This window comes from Prionailurus bengalensis, chromosome X (genome assembly GCF_016509475.1).
Source record: "Prionailurus bengalensis isolate Pbe53 chromosome X, Fcat_Pben_1.1_paternal_pri, whole genome shotgun sequence".
NCBI lineage: Eukaryota > Metazoa > Chordata > Mammalia > Carnivora > Felidae > Prionailurus > Prionailurus bengalensis.
This window is the reverse complement of record NC_057361.1, coordinates 117,761,755-117,774,158: the sequence shown is the minus strand read 5'-3', so window position 1 is coordinate 117,774,158 and position 12,404 is coordinate 117,761,755. Positions and strand designations below refer to the sequence as shown.

Here is a 12,404-nt window from a genome sequence, read left to right as displayed (position 1 = left end):
TATCCAGAGGTGCCCCTCAATTCCTTTTACAGGGGCTCCAGGAACTGGGAGGTGAAGGCCTTGTTCTAAAGCATGTGTCCTCCAGTCAGCAGAACAGAGGGCTCCCAGGCAGTGCCAGGATTCAAGGTGTAGACACTGAATGTCTACTAAGGGATCTACTCATGCCAGAACAGAGGGGAGCCCACAGTTTCCGATCCCATCGGCCTACCATCAACCCGTAAATCCCTAGGCTTTCTTGGTTGCTTATAACCTGGGGAGATTTTTCACTTCCTATGATAAGTCCAGAAGCCCTTTGGGGCCCTAGAGCACCCCCTAAAGAGGAGACTTGTAAGTCATCCTTTGTCCAGAGCTGCCAAAAGTATCTTTTTCTGCTGAGGCCGCTGCCCCTCTCCCTCTCTCTCCAGGCTTGTGGTACCTGATCTCCCACCATCACACTCACACTTCTACCTTCTACTTGCTGTTGCCAAGTAGAGTCATCATGTTTCACTCTCCAAAATGTCTGCGCCTCACATTTGAGCCAGACTTTCAGGCCCAAACTGAGATACAGGGCCTGGCGGTGGCCCGTGTTCTCACAGCTGAGGAGGAGGAGGAGGAGATTTCCTCCTCTTGATCTTTCAATTTCTCCTATCCCTCCACCTCCTCCTCCCTGCCTTCCTCTCTTGTGACCCTGGTTTCCAAAGAGGAGAAGGAGGTGGAGGAGGAGGAGCCTGTGAAGGAGCCCGCCACAACACTGAGTCCTCCCCAGAACCCTCAGAGCCCCTGCTTCTTCTCCGTAACACGGAGCACATCAGAAGGAGGCTCCAATAGCCAAGAAGAAGAAGATACAAGTTTCCCGCAGACCTCAACAGACACCGAATCTTTGCCCACAGACCCACTAGATGAGAATGTAGCTGATTTAGTGAATTTCATGATCCTTAAGTACCGATTGCAGGAGCCCGTCACACAGGCAGAAATGCTGATGGTTATCATGAAAAGGTATAGGAAACATTTCTCTATGATCTTTAATAAAGCTTCTAAGTGTTTACAGGTGATCTTTGGCATTTATGTGAAGGAAATGGACCCCACCATCTACTCCTATGTCCCTGTCAACTCACTGGACCTCCTTACCCATCATAAGATGCTTAGTGACAACCAGAACATGCCTGAAAACAATCTCCTGATAATCATCCTGGGTGTGATCTTCATGGGGGGAACAGTGTCCCTGAGGAAGACATATGGGATTTCCTGAATATGATAGGAATGTATGCTGAGAGGGAGCATTTCATTTATGGGGAGCCCAGGAAGCTCATCACCAAATATTGGGTTCAGGAGAATTACCTGGAGTATCAGCAGATGCCTAATCATGATCCTCCATGTTATTAATTCCTGTGGGGTCCCAGGGCCCATGCTGAAACCAGCAAGATGAAAGTTCTGGAATTTTTGGCCAAGGTCAAAGAGACTAACCCCACTTCCTTTTCATGCTGGTATTAGCATTTGAGAGATGAGGAAGAGAGGGCCCAGGCCAGAATTGGCTCTATGGATAATACTACTGCCATGTTCATTGCATAGCATTGGTCAGCAGCTTCTCTTACGCCAAATGAAGAGTGAGCCTGAATTATCACTTTGTATTTGAAGAGGGCAGTCTTGGTTTTGAGTAAATGAGTCAGGATCAGGCTGGGGAGAACACAGTGTACAATAACTTTGTGTTCCTGTTTTGTATGGGTGACTTAGAAGTTCATCTTTTTTTCTTTTGATATTTTTCAAGTGTCCCTTTAAAATTTTTTAATCTTTATTTATTTTTGAGAGAGAGAGAGAGAGAGAGAGAGAGAGAGAGAGAGAGAATGAATGGGGCAGAGGTACAGAGAGAGAGAGAGTGAGACACAGAATCCAAAGCAGGCTCCAAGCTCCGAGCTATCAGCACAAAGCCTGGTGCAGGGCTCAAACCCATGAACTGCGAGATCATGACTTGAGCTGAAGTCGCATGCTCAACCAACTGAGCCACCAAGGCACCCCCAAATGTCCCTTTTAATGGACAGTTTAATTCCCTAAAGACTCTAAGTTTTGAATGACATCAGTAACACATTTATTGGTTTTTCAGGTTTAAGAATAAGAGTTTTAATATTTTGCAAAAATTTGGGAAATTTCCCATCTTTTAGGGAATCTGGTACAAGGTAACATTGGAATAGAAATTTCCTTGGAAATGTGAAAGAGCCAAGTAGTGAAGTATAAGGGTTCAATAAGCAGAGGGAAAAATACAAAGATGGTTTATCTTTGAGTTTGCTTATACCTTTCAGTCCACCATTCTGGAAAATTAAAAAGATACACTTGGATTTGCTTGGCCTATTCAAGAAAGTAGATGAAATCTTAATAGATGAAAGTCCCTGCTCACTGACTTTTTTATTCACCAAACATCAATTTTTTACTTGCTCCTTGGAAGGTCCTATGTTCGTAGTGGGGATCTTAGGATTAGCAGGATACACTCCCTAACCAAAGAATGGTAGAGGCTAGGAACAGCAATCATATCAGGAACATGGTGGGATGTCCTCTAAGAGCTACAGAGCAAGAAAAAAGAGTGAGGAGGTGAGACTCCAAATGGAAGCAGTTGAGTAAAAAGGCCCTGAGCCAAGGCACTTTGGAGCTCTGAGAAATGGCAATTCCTTCTGTCAGAGTTGGTTAGGAATCTGGGTGTTGAGTGGGGAGTGAAGGTTGTATGGGACATCTTACATGAATAGGTTTGGGAGATCTCAGAATCATCATCACTGGCTGGACGTCTCAATGAGGTCTGAGTAAATAGGTCAACTGGAGGAGTGGCCCCGCAGCATGCCAGACACCAGCCCCTACCTTAGGGCCACCCTAAGTCCTGTCAGGAAGAGCACAGCTGCTCCCTGTGTCCTTTGGGTGAGCAGCACTCTTGGGTACTCTAGTGGTCCAGTGCACCCTTGCTGGTGTCCCAGGGCTGAGAGCTGCCTTGGTGCCGGCTGGACACCAGAATGTGTTTCCCCTGTGCACGGTGGACCCCTCTGTGGAGGCTGGGGCTATGTGGGTGCGCAGGGGTGGTGACCGACGTGTGACAGTTGAGACAGACCAGAAATACTAATGAGCAGGGGAAGGGAGTGTGCGGCTGCAAGGAGGTGCGAATTGGAGGGACAATGCCCTGGGACTAATCACCTCGGTGACTCTGCAGGTAAAGGGCTGGGTGTGGACATGCCTTGAAACAGGTCCCTGTGTTGTCCCTGGCTCAGGCTGCCTCCCACAGATTCTGAGCTCTTGGCACACTAGAGGGTAGGTGTCCCATGGCTAGGACTTTGGTCTCCATTGCCACCAGATAGAGGATTGGCCCAAGGGTGCAGACAGTTGCAGGGTGGATGGAAATCCATGGAGACGGTACTCTTCCTTGTTAAACTGATGGATGGATGTGGAATCCAAAGCAAGAAGTATCATGTGTCATGACATTGAGAGCATCCTCAAGTCCAAGACAGTGCTTGGGCCTGGATGCAAGAAGTCCACAATGACAAACTCAGTAATAGTTTCCTAGGGGAATTCTGAAGCCATTTGTACCATTTTCAATTTCTTCCATGGAGTTCAAAGGCCCAGGTAAGTCTCACATTCCACGTTTGGAATCAAAACATGTGATCCTTCATTCATTCACTTATTAATTCACCCCATCCATCATTCTCTCATTTGTCCTTTCAGTCAGGAAGCTTTTACCGAACATATGCTAGGGAGAAACACCAAGGAAATAAACCAAAAAGAAATGAACACACGTAACTCAAGCTGTGATGTGAGAAAATGAACAGGAGGCAGATTGTAGAAAATATTAGGAAATTAGCAACTGTGAAATGATGGAGTAATATATAATGATTCTGAGGTTGTATAATTACTGATTAGGCAGAAGTCTTCCAGATGAGACTGAGGAGAAGGGAAGAAGAGTTGGTTGCAATTCGAGTTATGGTAGTCATGAAGAAAGTTGTGGCAGAAGATACCAGCATGAGCCATGTAGATGGTGAAGCTGAGAGGGATGTCTGGGTCAATAGGTCTGGTAGGAACCATGGGTCTGACTCTCAGGAGAGGGTACTGGGCTAGAGACTAGACTAAGCTGCATCAATAGACAGAGATCTACATGCTGTGGAATGTCCTCTCTTTCCTGTGAATACACTTGGCAGCGACAATGAAAAAGAAAAGCATAATACCATAATACATCCAGGTAATACTTTAAAGGGGGAAAATACTTATATAGTAATAAGTGAGAATAAAAAGTTTTCCTAAATTTATATATACACATACATATATGTACACACACACACACACACATACACACACACATCCATGCCTGTGTATTTGTGGCTCGTATTATATATACAGTGATCATGGCCTTTCAATCTCACATCTAATATCTTAGATCACTTTTAAAGTTTGGCTATTGACACCCTTTGTTCAGGTCTGAGCTTATACCTATCAATACCCAGACATTTACTCTTCTAATCCAGTGTGGCTGTTTTACAAAGCTGACAGTTGTGCGGGAACTAAAGATTTTCATAGCAAACAGAGCAAGACTGTAAGCCAGCTTGGGCCAGAGTACCTGGAGGCCGGGTCTCTGTGATGCTTACTGTATCTGACTGGTAGACATTGTCAAAATTAGACATTCCTTTCCTCATTCCAGAGGAAGCCTTCAAACGAAATCTAATCCATGAACATGAGGAAGGCAAAACTGATCAAAGTGAGGACTGTTAAGCTCAAAGTCCCTACCGACTCGTTATGTTTCCTGTCCTCCACCCCCAAGGTGGTGGGTGCTCACACCCAAGCACAGAACTCTAGGCTCTCCCTAAACACAGGTGATGGAGGGCCCTTCCTCAGACACGGATTTCATCATGCGTCTGCACAGGCATCTATCTGTGTGGACCCTAATAGGCCCAGTTCCACCAAATCCCAGTTTTTCCTCCTGGTTTTCTGGCACTCCCAAGAGTTTGATTATATATATCCTGTCATTTTTGCACTTTCTGAAAGCTCTCCTGTGATGTGGCCCTTTCTCTCTATACAGTTCCCTATACTTTTAGCTATGTCCCACACCATCGCCTCTCAATGATCTCCTTTTATTTTAATTTCTCAGGCCAACAGCGGATGTTTTAGCTCCTCTGATCTTTTCAAAGAGCCAGTTTTGTTTCTATTGATAGTTAATGTTTTTCTAAATTCGATTTCATTGGTTTCTGCTCTTATCTATATTATTTTCATTCTTTTGCATTACTTGGGTTGAATTTTTCTTTTTATAATTTAGGTGGAATATTAAGATATTGATTTGGGTCATTTTTATGCCAAATGAAAACATTTAATGAAATAAATTTACCTCTACGTACAGCGTTAGCTGAATCCCTTGAACTCTGATGTGTCTGTCCGGTTTTCATTTTCATTTAGTTGGAAATATTTTCTAACTTCCTTTAATAATTTCTTTGAAGTAGGGTTGGTAAAAATATGTTGTCTATTTTCCAAAAATTAGTGACTTTTTACATCTCTTTAGTTCTTTTCTTTGGTTTAATTTAATTATGGGGAGAGAAATATGTAATTCAATATTTTAAAATTTGTCAAGTGCTGTTTTATCATCTGTGTGAATGTTCTGAGTGCACTTGAAAAAATGTACATTTTGCTGTTGGAGTGTTTTCTAAATGCCAAGTAAATCAGTTTGGCTGATATTCTTTTTCAGGTTTTATTTTTGAATTATTTGATTATTTATGTAGAGAGGGGTGTTGATGTCTCTCAATGTAATTGTAGCTTCAACTATTTCTCTTTTCCCATTCTCTTGGTTTTTGTTTTGTTTTTTATTTTTGTTTTTAGTTAATGTGTTTTGAAGATCTGCTTTTAGATTTATACACATTAAGGACTGTTATGTCATCTTGGTAATTTGATTCTTTTATCGTTATGTAATATCCTCTATTTATTCTTGGTAACCTCCCTTCCTATGAAGTTATTTTTTTTCCTGATATTGTTATAATAATCTAGCTACTTTCTTTTTCCATGATTTTTTTATTTTTAAAAACAGCAACCAATAACACTTTTTTTTGGTGTACAAAGCCAATGATTTTTACCCCTGTCTGTATCTGTGTACCCACCACCATAATCAGGATACTGTATGGTTCCATAACTGCTCCTTACAAAAAAAAAAAAAGCCCTTCCCATGTGTTATGTACGTTTATATACTCTTCCCACACCTGACCTGGACAACCACTCATCTGTTTTCCACATCCATAGTTACATATTTCAAAGACAGTCAATATAATTAAGTAATAGAATATATAACTTATTGATACCTGGTTTACTCAGTAAACAGTCTTTAAGATTCTTCCAAATCACTGTGTGTGTCAATAGTCTATCCCTTTTGTTGTTTAGGAGTGTCCCATTATAAGTTTGTTAACCTAGTTTGTTAATCCATTCGCCCAATGTGAGGACATCGGATTGTTTTCCGCTTTTGTCATATATGAATAGAGCTATCATAGAAAATCATGCACAGATCTTTGTGTGAACATAAGTTTTTATTTCTCCCAGGCATGGGATTGTTGAGTCAAATGGTGAGTGTATATGCATATAAGAAATCACCAAGTCATTCCTCACAATGACTGTTCAACTTTATATTCACTGGGGCAATGCATGAGAGTTCAAGTTGTTCTATATCCTTGCTGGCACTTACTAATGTTAGTGTTATTTTTTTAATCTGTTCTCAAAAGTAAGTTGCATCTTCCTGTGCTTTTAATTTGCTTTTCTCTAATGGCTAATAATGTTGAAAAGTTTTTCATAGGTTTATTTAACATGCATACATGTTATTTAACATGCATACATGTTTCAGTGAAGTATAGTCTGCCCACTAAAAATTTTTTTCCCTATTTTTTTTTTTTCAATTTTGAGGGCCCTTTATGTATTCCGGATAGAGATCCTAATTTGATTTGCAAATATTTTTTTTTTCTAGTCTGTTGCTTGGCTTTGTCTGCTCTTAAGCATTCCTTTCTCAGAGAAATAAAATTTTTAAATATGTTCAATTTATTATCTTTCTTTTTGAATCATTTTTTGGTGTCATTTTTTAGAGCTCTTTGCCTACTTCCAGTTCATTAGATTTTCCCGTATCTTTTGGTATTTGAGATTTATACTTTTCAATTTGCCATTTTTTCTCTGATCCTGGCAAGTCATCAAAGGGGGGAGGACAGTGAGGAGGCACTGAGGGGACCTCCAACTTGAGACGAAGGAGCCCCAGTCCCACCTGACCCAGAGAAACTTCGGGCAGGGTCCCCATTTGTAGCGTTTCTTGACCTCATCAAGGGAATCTGAGGGAAGCCCGGGATCATCCGAGGGGGCCTGACTCAGAACAGGAGAGGGAAGAGTCCCAGGTCCTCCTGGGTTTCTAGGTGGCTCTTCTGAGGAAGACCAGAAGGGATCTCCCGCCACAGATACAGGGAACCTCAGTCCCACCTTGCCCCTGATGTCAACTTCCAAAAGCTCAAGGCAAGGTCTTGGGGGCTGAAGGGACTGGGTGTGAGGCTCCCTCTGCAGGGTGGTGCTTCAGGCCAGCCGCTAAGAGTTATCACCAGTTCAGGCTTCAGGTTTACGCCTCTGAGGAAGGACTTAGGGAGATATTTCACTGCTGATACAGGGGGCCCCAGCCTTGCTGTCTGCCCTCAGAAGCTCCAAGCAATTTCCCTGGTGTGGAGTAGCTGGACTTCCATCTTGGGAAGCTGAGGGAGATGAAGCTTTTTCTGAGGGGTACGATCTTGGTTCAGCAGAGGGAGGAACTCTAGACTTTGCCATGAATCAAGGTGAGGACCCAGAGGGAGAATAGAGGGGACCTCTCATCACAGAGATGGAATCTTGCAGAAATCCACCCTCATTGTCAGCCCTGAGAGGCCTCATGCATGAACATCAGATAAAGACAGCTCTGCATCTCCTTGACTTCTTTTTCTGGCATCTCAGGAGATGGTGACCTTGACCTGAGGGACCATCCTCAAGTCAGTAGGTCGAGAGGGCATGCAGGCCCTGTCAAGAGTAAATATGATGATCTTGAGGAGGACTCAGGAGATATCACACCATAGTACACATAAACCTCACAGAATCCAGCCTTACTCTATTGTCAGGCCTGGGAAACAAATATTTTTTAATATGGAAGAAGTCCAATATATCATTTTTTCCAATTTGAATCATGAATTTAATTTCCACTTCTATAATGGTTAATGATGTAGAGAAATTTTTCATGTGCTTATTTGACATCCATATGTCAACTTTACTGAAGTATGGATTGATGTATGTTGCCCATTTAAAAATTAGAGTGTTTGTTTTCTAGTTTTTCAATTTTGAGGATTCTTTTTGTATTCTGGATACAGGTCTTTTGTTGGATATTTGCATTGGAAATATTTTCTTCCATTATGTGGCTTTGGTACATATTTGTGAACATGCTGAACATGCCATTAGGGAATTGCAAATTAAAACAGCATTGAGGTACCACTACTCGCCTATTCAAATGGCTAAAGTCCAAAACACTGAAAGCACCAAATACTGATGAAGATGTAAAGCAAAGGGAACTCTCAGTAATTGCTGGTGGGAAGGCAAATTAGTAGAGCTATTTTGGAAGTTAGTTCAGCAGTTTTTTACAAAACTAAGCATAATCAAAAATTGGTTTGTGATGTTCTTAATAATTATGAAAAACAGAATAAGTGTGACTTTACCAATGAGATGAGAATCTTTAAACAATAGCTTGAATACATAAATGTCCATTATCTGCACATTGTATGTTACTTTGAAGGCAAAAAAAAAAAAAAAAAAAAAAAAGGAGTGGAAGGCTTATTTTAAAGGTTGTGTGGAAATAAGATTTCGCATAAGTTTTATGGCTCCCAAATCACTTCTCAAAATATTAAGAATGCTGTTGCTTATCTGACTTTATATGATATAGGAAAAACAGCTGGTGATTTACATGGATTTCTCTAAACCAATAAAGTCATAACAAGAACCTCAAAGCCCTTGGCAGTCATTCTTATGAGCAACATCTCTCTGAATAAACAAAACGTACATCACGCTAGACCTACAGGTACATTTTGGGTGAATTCAACGTTCGAAAACAGTAAAGAACTTCCTGACTTTCGGCATTGAGGATTCAAGAAAGGCAAGAAGTAAGATTTTCAATAAAGTGCAGGTTCAGCAAAAATAAACTTGATAAAATGAGGCATGGTCATGTCTGCAGCAGAAACAACTAATAGAGTTGAGATTGCACATTAAACATATTTCAAATGAAAATACATGCAAATCAGTTTTGTGCAGTTTAGAACTATGATTAAATGTATAATTTTAGATACTTAATTGAGCTTTTCATTGCAGTTTTCACAATCATTCTGTCCAATGTATATGTGCAATTAACTTATTGAAGCCATCTCTCCAAAATAAATGTATATATTTTATAAAGATTGTTCATGTTCATGTTTCTAACAGTGTACTGCACGTAGTGATAATCAAATGGCATTTAGTTAGGCTTTTCAAATGGAAGTTTCACGAGAGCGGAGTCTTCTAGTATTTTCATTTAAAATGTGTATGTTTAGTTCTGGTTCTGATAATGGCAGAGTAGTGTCTTTCAGAATAATCCTCCCACCGCTACTTATAAACTTGGTATAAATTTTTAAAAATATAACTATCTAAAGGCACTAGAATAAGACTGAAATCAGACAGAAATTGGAGGGGATTCAATCTTTGAAAAAAAGGAGAGTGCACTGGGTGAGATTAGTTATTCTAGGACTTTCCCCCTCCGTTACTCCTCAGTTTTCATGAAAGAGGGATGTAAGCCCTGCAGCAGAAAATCACCATCCTCTTGGCTTAAAGTGTCAAAAAAGCAAGCCTGTAATTGCCAGAGTTATTAGAAATTGAAGAGGCATATCCCAGGAAGGAGGAAGGCAAAGTGAGAGTTGCCCCAAAATATGCCTTTCAACTTTCTTCATAGTTTGAATCATGAACTGTGTTTGTGTAAGGAAAAGTCCAATGGAAAACTAGAGTCGGAAGGCTAAAAAACAAGGGCAGATTTCAGTGGTTGCTTGGTGACAGAGTTTGGAGTTCAAGTTGAAAAAGGTAAGAGTGGCTTGGTAAGACCTTTGATTTTCACAGACCAACCCTAAGAAAGTATAAACATGAAGTTTCGACAAGGTGAACATGATCAGTCGGGAATTTAACTGTCTGAAAGAACGAATTTCAACAATCTTCAAAAGAAGACAAGAGAATTCATAGTGTCTATACTGTGTACAGTAACAATTAATAGGCATGCAGAGAAGCATAAATATGTGACCCATGGTGATGCTGCAGATTGTGGAATTAGTGCATACATTGTTTTGAGGTGTAGGTAAAATGCTTACACAGTCCATATAAGACTCCATAAAATATTAAAAATTGCAAAAGACAGAATTCTTATGGAATATGCTCTCTAACCAAAATATAATTATATTTAAAAAATAATAATAAAAAGAAATCCTGAAAAAAATTAGATAAAATATTTGAACTGCAAGAAAACAATATACCATGTCAATGGGGAGGGTGGGGGCATCTACAGGTAAAGTAATTTGTAAAGAAAACTTCTAAATTTAAATTCTTGTATTACAGAAGAAAGTTCACAAATCAATAATTTACATTTTAACCTCAAGAAACTAGAAAAACAAACACAAATTAAATGGAAGGAAGGAAATAATAAAGGTAAGAGAACACAAACAGTGGAGGAAATTAACACAACTAAACAGTTGGTTCTTTGAAAATATTAACACACTTGATGTAACGAGGAAGACAAGAAGAGAGAGAGAGAGGTAGAGACAGAGAGAGATGAGAGAGAGAGAGAGAGAGAGAGAGAGACAGAGAGAGAATGCATATAAGTGAGCAAAGAAATGCCAATATCAGAAATGAAAGCAGGATATCATTACGGACCCTGCAGATGTTAAAAATACAGTCAAGAAACATTATGAAAATTTTATCAATAAATTTGACACTTCAGATAACATTGAAAATTACTGGGAAAAGATAACTTACAATTGCCTCCAAAAATAGAAAAAATAAAATAATTGTATCTATTAAGGAAATGAAGTTTATCATCAAAACCCTTCACCTCACCATCACACAAAAAAACCTGGGGCCAGATGATTTAACTGGTGATTTTTATCAAATATTTAATGAAGAAGAGATAATATTATATCACACAATCTTCCAGACAATTGAAGAGAGAACAATTCCCAATTAATTTTGTAAAGCAAGTATAAACTTATGCCAAAAGTTGACAAATACTTTACAAGAAAAAAAAAAAACTACTGACCAATATCTCTGATAAATGTAGAGACATAAAGCCTTAATAAAATATTAGCAAATCAAAACCAGCAATCTGTAAAAAGGATAAAACATCATAAGCAAGTGGGAATGCAAGAATGCCAAACAGGTTTAAAATTCAAAAATCTTTTAATATAATTAATATAATTCACCACATTTAATTGAAAAAAATGGGTAAAATCATCTTAATAAATTAGGTAAAATATTTGACACATGCCATTATACATTTAGAGCTTAAAAAATACTCTCAGATAGTAAATGGAATAAATGCTTCAATCAAAAGACAGGTTGTCAGAATGGATAAAAAAGTAAGACCTATCTATATGATGCTACAAGAGACTCATTTTAGAGCTAAAGACACCTACTGATTGAAAGTGAGGGGATGGAGAAACATTTATCATGCAAATGGGTGTCAAAAGAAAGCTGGGAGTAGACTTGGGCAAACTAGACTTTAAAACAAAGACTGTAACAAGAGATAAAGAAGGGCAGGTGTGCCTGGGTGGCTCGGTTGGTTGAGGGTCTGGCTCTTGATTTCAGCTCAGGTCATGATCCCAAGTTCGTGAGATTGAGCCCTGAGTCAGGCTCCATGACTGCTTAAGATTCTCTCTCTGTCTGCCTCTGCCCCTCTCCCCAACTTGCTCTCTCTCTAAAGTAATAAAAAAAAAGGGCATTATATCATAATAAAGGGGACAATCCAACAAGAAGATCTAATAATTATAAATATTTATGCACCCAATATGAAAGCACCCAAATATATAAACAAATAAACATGAAGGAACACACAGATAATAATACACTAATAGTAGGGGACTTTACCACCCCACTTACATCAATGGACAGATGATCTAAGCAGAAAATCAACAAAGAAACAATGGCTTCGAATGATTCACTGGACCGGATGGACTTGACAGATATATTCAGAACATTTTCATCTTAAAGCAGCAGAATACACATTTTTTTCAAGTGCACATGGGACAGTCTCCAGAATAAATCACATATTAAGTCACAAATCAGGCCTCGACAAATACAAAAAGATTGAAAACATACCATGCACCCTTTGTGACCACAATGCTATGAAACTAGAAGTCAACCACAAGAAAAAATTGGGAAAG

At 39.5% G+C, this 12,404-nt stretch overlaps 1 pseudogene; it reads left to right on the top strand.

The window, feature by feature from the left end:
• The first annotated feature begins 442 nt into the window (after positions 1-442).
• LOC122476751 lies at positions 443-1,548 on the top strand (annotated as a pseudogene).
• Positions 1,549-12,404: the final 10,856 nt, after the last annotated feature.